Here is a 6423-nt window from a genome sequence, read left to right as displayed (position 1 = left end):
GCCAGAAAGTCTCCCGAGGCAACGTAAATGCTAACTTGGGGCGCCTGTGTGACTCAGTCGGTTAAGCATCCGATTTCGGCTCAGGTCATGATCTTGTGGTTCGTGAGTTCGAGCCCCATGTCGGGCTCTGTGCTGACAGCTCGGAGCCTGGAGCCTGCTTCGGATTCTGTCTCCCTCTCTCTCTGCCCCTCCCTGCCTTTGCTCTCTCTCTCTCTCTCTCTCAAAAATAAATAAACAAAATTAAGACATACTTACTTTTTCAGCAAAGCGTGCTGAAAACTGGGCCCACAATTTAACCATAAGGGCAGCAGAGCTGTGGAGCAGACCAGTGGATCCTCAACAATTTTCCTGTGCTAGAGTCAGGGCTTGAAGGGGATGGGGGGGGGGGCGGGGAGGAGGAGGGGGCGGAGGAAGGTGGGATCCTGAGGCCTGGGCCTGGCATGGGGTTGTTTGGGTGGATATATCTAAGAATCTTGAGCCTGAGAGCCCTGAGCAGTAGCTGCTTCCTTGCCTTGATATAGAAGAACAGTCTAGTTTGCCTGGAGGCTATGCAAAGATCTCACTTGAGGTGAATGTCTTATGCAATAATGCTGATCACTCTCGCGATCACCTCCGCTCATTGCCTCCAGACCAACAACTAGAATTGGGTCTCAGCATGGCCTCTGCAGTGAAGCACAGTCCCTACTCTAGGAGGAAATAGCTCAGTCACCCAAAAACTTGCAGGACAGGTCTGACTGCAGGGACTGGGGAAGCACACCCAGGGAGTGGATCTTGAAGGTACCAGATGGGGGTGGGATACAGAATATTGTCGAGCAAGTTGGTTGATACGGGAGCATTTCCCATAACTGTACAGAATATTGTCGAGCAAGTTGGTTGATACAGGATCATTTCCCATAACTGAAGACTTAAAGTGCTGCCAAGAACACCCAGATCTTGTCCTAAGGTGCTTCTGGATGACTCCGGAAGTTTGGACACCGTGGTGGCCTCAGTCAGATGAGTTGGAGATGCCAGCATTACCTTGACTGAGTTTTAAAGAAGGGAACCAAAGGCTCAGGGGAGTGGGAATGTTAAAATGGCTTTATTACTTAAACCAGAAGATCCACCATTTGACTGTTCTTTAGCAGCTGCCCAGAGGATGCTCCCTCCACTAAGGCAGTAGGGGATGAGACAGTGAAGGCAGCATTGAGTCATCTAGAAGCTGTTGGTGGCTGTCCCCTCTGGGCCAGAACTGACAGCAGGAGAGGCTGCCATGTAACAAGGCTTCCTAGTGCCATTGGAGATGATGGGATTCTCGAGTGGCATTTAGCTATTCCGATGGTGATATGATACTTAACAGCCAGAGGACAGAAGGGCCTTCTCACCGCACTTTGCAGCAAGACTGGAGTGGCCGCTAGGGGACGTCTTGCTTCTCAGAGCTCTCTGGCAATGCCATGGGTGTCCATGGGGGCAAAATAAATGGGCAGCCAAAGGAGGCAGAGAGTGGGGTGCCTGGGTGGCTCAGTCGGTTAAGCGTCAGACTCTTGACACTCAGGTCATGATCTCACAGTTCCTGGGTTCGAGCTCCATGTTGGGCCCTGTGCTGACAGTGCGGAGCCTGCTTGGGATTCTCTCTCTCCCTCCCTCTCTGCCCCTCTCCTGATTGTGCTCTCTCTCAAAATAAATAAATAAACATTAAAAAAGGAAAAGGAGGCAGAGAGTGAGCAGTGTAGAAAAAATGAGGGAGCAAGGAGAGACATGCACGCAGAGATCTGACAGTCTTGCAGTTTAAAATGTCTTCGTCTTCAGGCGGTATGTAGACACATCCGAGAGGAAGGAAAGGGAGATGGGACAGCTCCAAACTGAAGTTATGTTCCCACCACTGCTGTCGAGTGGCGGGTTCGACATACAAATTAAGTTATGGGAAAACATTTACAAACCGCATTTCCTGCACTGCTGGAAATGTGGAGTGAGACATGGACTGGCTACAAATACCAACAAGGAAACCAGGCAATATGAGACGCTGAGAAATGTGACAGTGACAGACCAAATTCAGACCCCGTGGGCGTGTCTTAGTTCAGGCTGCTGTTAAAATACGGTATTTTGGGTGGCTTTAATTTCCACAACAGAAATTTGCTGGAGTTCAAGGTCAGGATGCCAGCATGGCCCAGGCGAGGGCTGTCTTGCAGAGGCCAGCTTCTCCTTGTATCCGTACATGGCAGAGAGCAGAGCAGGGAAGCAAGCTCTCTCGTGACTCTCATGAGGGCACTAATTCCGTCATGAGGGCTCCATGTCATGATCTTACCAAACCTGCTCACATCCCTAAGGCCCCACCTCCCGATACCATCACATTGGGGGTGGGGTTTTGCCACATGAATCATTTTGGGAGTGGGGGACACACAGTCCATAACAGGATGCAAATGCTGGAAGCCTAAGCAGGCTCAGCAGGGAGCAATGCTGAACCCAGGACCCCTACCTGTAGCCATGGCCCTCTGCACCTGAACCCACCCCACCAGCCCAGGTGATGGATAGAAACTGGGGTGGTAACATCGGTCAATAAGAATGGCCAGTGGTTTCAGCTGGACCAGAAGAAACAAGAGAAGGGGACGGTTAGGGGTGGTGGTTGTATAACAATGCAAATGTGGTTAATACCACTTCACTGTACACCAAAAAATGGTTAGGATGGTCAATGTTTCTGTCCTGTGTATTTGTCACTTAGTAAAAAGGAGGGAAAAATGGTTAGGGGTGACTGTGCTGAGAATGGGGTCCAGAATAGAATATTGGCCAGAGGAACGTAAGAAGCAGCACAGCTTTGAAGAGAAAAAACAGACCGTGTCTGAAAAGTTGCATCTTTCCAGAAAACAACCTGCAATTCCCAGAGCCAAGCGCTTTCGAGAACGTGTTTAAGATGAAAGGGGAGAGGGACAGATGTGACAGCTGAGTGAGCATAGATGGGGGGTCATGTGTCCAGGATGGCCAGGGCATTGGCCTTGGCATTGGCTAGGATGGTGCCTCCTGCCTTCTGTAGGGGACCCAGGTGGCCTGGGTGTTTCCCACAAAACCACCTGCTTGCCCTGTGTCTGTCTGGGAGCTAAGGGGTCACAGCCTCACCCCAGTTTTCTACTTTTCCTGTTTCCATCTGGCTCAGTGCCACACAGTTTCCCCATGAGCACTTTACCCTTGCTCCTGCCTCACCCCTCAGTTCCGACACAGGTGTGTCTCTTCTTTCAGATTCTTGGGGCCACTCCTACCAGGATTGACCCCCTCTCCAGTTCAGTCTGGGAGGCCATCCGTGCTCTGCCTTGCCTGCTGTTGAATCTTGGACGCGTTCAGAATAAGAGCGAGATCACTCAGAAGCCTGTGCCCAAGATGTGCGTCTGCGCACACGTGGGACAGGAATACCACAGAAGCCTGTGGCAGCCAGAGGGGACTGGGCACAGAGCAGAGGCCCAAAGAACTTGCTCGGTCACCGGGAACAGTGCCAACAGGGAGTGAGGAGGCCTCACGTGGGACCCTGGGAAGCAGGAGTGGCTCTAGGGCCGTGACCAGCACCACTATCCCTGGAGCCACAGAGCAGGAGCCTTGGCCCCTGTACCCTCGGGAGCCACCACCCATCAGCCTGTCTGCTGCTTTCTGTCCCCTCCTAGTATATCGCACCTACAAAAATTTTAGCAATGCTGTAATATCATATACTCAATTTGTTTTCAACTGGTCCATGCCCTATCTCTGATCAGGCAGAGCTGAATAGAAGTAAGGGGACAGAGGGTCATGGGGACTCTGTGCACTCATCAGTGGGTGGACTGGGTGTAGATCTTAGAGACCCATGTCCTGGGGTTATGCCAGCAGAGTTACAACTCTCCAGGGAAAGTGCAAGACCAGTCAGTGGCTTGGTGTGTGGATGACCATGGACTGAGGCCTGTGTGTGGCCTGAAAACCAATAGCGATGGGACTGTGGAGCATGGCCCTTCACACCGTGCGCAGGCCTCTGAAGAGACACATCCACCGGTCACAATGTATGGACATTTTTGGGTCCTGATTTTCAAACAAACTAAAACAAACAAAAAACACCCCCCACACACACACACACCAAAACCGATAGAGGGGCGCCTAGGTGGCTCAGTCAGTTAAGCGTCCGACTCTTGATTTCGGCTCAGGTCATAATCTCACAATTTATGGGTTCGAGCCCCAAGTTGGGCTCTGCACTGACAGTGCGGAGCCTGCTCGGGATTCTCTTTCTCTCTCTCTCTGCCCCTCCCGTTCTCTCTCTCTCAAAATAAATAAATTTAAAACCCTAACACAGAAGACAGTTGGGGAAAGATGAAAATAGGCTGCATATTTGATGATATTACAGAATTGTTAAATTTGTGTAGGCATGATATATAGGGGTTATGTTTTGTGTTTTTGAAATCCTTATCTTTCAGAGAGACTTACTGAAATACTTACAGATGAAATGATGAGATGTCTGGAATTCATTTCCCAGTAGTCTAGGATGTGGGTTGGGTAAGTGGGTGAGAGTACAAATGAAAAGATTTGGTTATAAACTATTGATTGTAGAAGCTGGGTGATGGGTACCTGAGGGTTTGTCATACTATTCTTTCTAATTTTGTGCGGTGGATATTTCCCGCAATAAATTGTTTTCAAAAAGAAAAAAAAGAGAAGCCTGAATTCCCCCGCCCCCTGTAACCATTTTAAAGAGATTTCATTAGTAATTACAAATCTCCCTTCAAAGAAAATACCAAGCCCAGCTGGCTTCATAGACAGGCTCCACCAAACTGTCAAGGAACAGATCATTTCGATCATAAAAGAACAAACTCTTCCAGAGAACAGAGAGAACGTCCCTCAGCTCAAGGCCATTATAACTGAGAGCAAAGCGAGACAAGGACTGTATGCAAAAGAGAGACACAGGCCATTCTCACCAGGAAAATAGAAGCGGTTAAATTCGCTCCTAAATAAAAAGATAAGTGCAGGGGCACCTGGCTGGCTCAGTCAGAAGAGCATGTAACTCTTTAAAAAAACATTTTTTTAAACATTTATTCATCTTGAGAGACAGAGTGTGAGCAGGGGAGGGGCAGAGAGAGAGGGAGACACAGGATCTGAAGCAGGCTCCAGGCTCTGAGCTGTCAGCACAGAGCCCGACACGGGGCTCAAACCCACGGACCGTGAGATCATGACCTGAGCTAAAATCGGAGGTCTAACCGTGACTCTTGATCTCGGGGTTGTGAGTTTGAGCCCTATATTGGGTGCAGAGATTAGTTAAAAATAAAATCAATAATACATTGGGGTGCCTGGGTGGCTCAGCTGGCTCAGCCTTTGACTTTGGCTCAGATTATGACCTCACAGTTCATTGGTGGGCTCTGTGCTGACATCTCAGAGCCTGGAGCCTGCTTCCGATTCTGTGTCTTTCTCGCTCTCTGCCCCTCCTCCACTCACACTCTGTGTCTCTCTCAAAAATAAACATTAAAAAAAAATTTATTTTTTTTCAAAAAAAAATTTTTTTAACATTTATTTATTTTTGAGACAGAGAGAGACACAGCATGAACGGGGGAGGGGCAGAGAGCGAGGGAGACACAGAATCGGAAGCAGGCTCCACGCTCTGAGCCATCAGCCCAGAGCCCCACGTGGGGCTCGAACTCGCAGACCGCGAGATCGTGACCTGAGCTGAAGTCGGACGCTTAACTGACTGAGCCACCCAGGTGCCCCCCAAAAAATTTTAAATAAATACAAAATAAAAATTTTAAGGATTGTTTATTATCTCATCCTATATTCTGAACAGTTGACTGCAGATATTCAAAGTATATGCTTTGATGAGTTTTTACGTATCTGTATACCCACAAAACCATCACCACAATCAAGCTAATGAACACATTCATCACCCTCAAAGTTTCCTCATGCCCATTAATCCTTCCGTCCTTCCCCTTCCCCAGGGCACCACTGATCTGCTTTTTATCATTATGGATTACTTTTCATTTATCAGAATTTTCTGCAAATGGAATAAAACTGTATGTACTGTTTGAAAGCCTAATTTCTTTTACTCTACAAAATTGTTTCAAGATTCATCGATGTTAGGCACATCGACATTCCTTTTTATTAGTGGTAGTCTCTCATGTGGAAATACCACAATTTATCCATTCCTCCGTTGGTGGAAATTTGGGTTGTTCCCAGTTTGGGGCTATTGTAAATAAAGCTGCTGTGAACATTTGCATAAAAGCCTTTGTGTGGACATGTGTTTTCATTTCTCTTGGGTATGCTAACTCTGTTTCAATTTTTGAGGAAGCCAGACTATTTTCTAAAGCAGGGACCCCATTTTACATTCCCACTAGCGATGTGTGAGGGTTCCAGTTCCTTTGTATCCTCACCAGTACTTGTAACTTTCTGTTTGTTTGTTTGTTTGTTTGTTTGTTTGTTTTAAATAGGCTTCATGCCCAATGTGGGCCCCATGGGGCTTGA

General features: G+C 48.1%; 1 long non-coding RNA gene across 1 annotated transcript; it reads left to right on the top strand.

Annotated features, from left to right (window-relative positions):
* Window positions 1–427: 427 nt before the first annotated feature.
* On the top strand, window positions 428–6183 carry LOC147584551 (uncharacterized). The gene is made up of 2 exons (XR_015251035.1): window positions 428–859; window positions 912–6183. It is a non-coding gene; the product is annotated as an uncharacterized LOC147584551 (long non-coding RNA).
* Window positions 6184–6423: the final 240 nt, after the last annotated feature.

The sequence above is a fragment of the Puma concolor genome, chromosome A1, assembly GCF_028749965.1.
Source record: "Puma concolor isolate L17-30 chromosome A1, mPumCon1.1.hap2, whole genome shotgun sequence".
Classification (NCBI taxonomy): domain Eukaryota; kingdom Metazoa; phylum Chordata; class Mammalia; order Carnivora; family Felidae; genus Puma; species Puma concolor.
The sequence above is the reverse complement of the archived record's forward strand: the minus strand, read 5'-3'. Positions and strand labels throughout refer to the sequence as shown.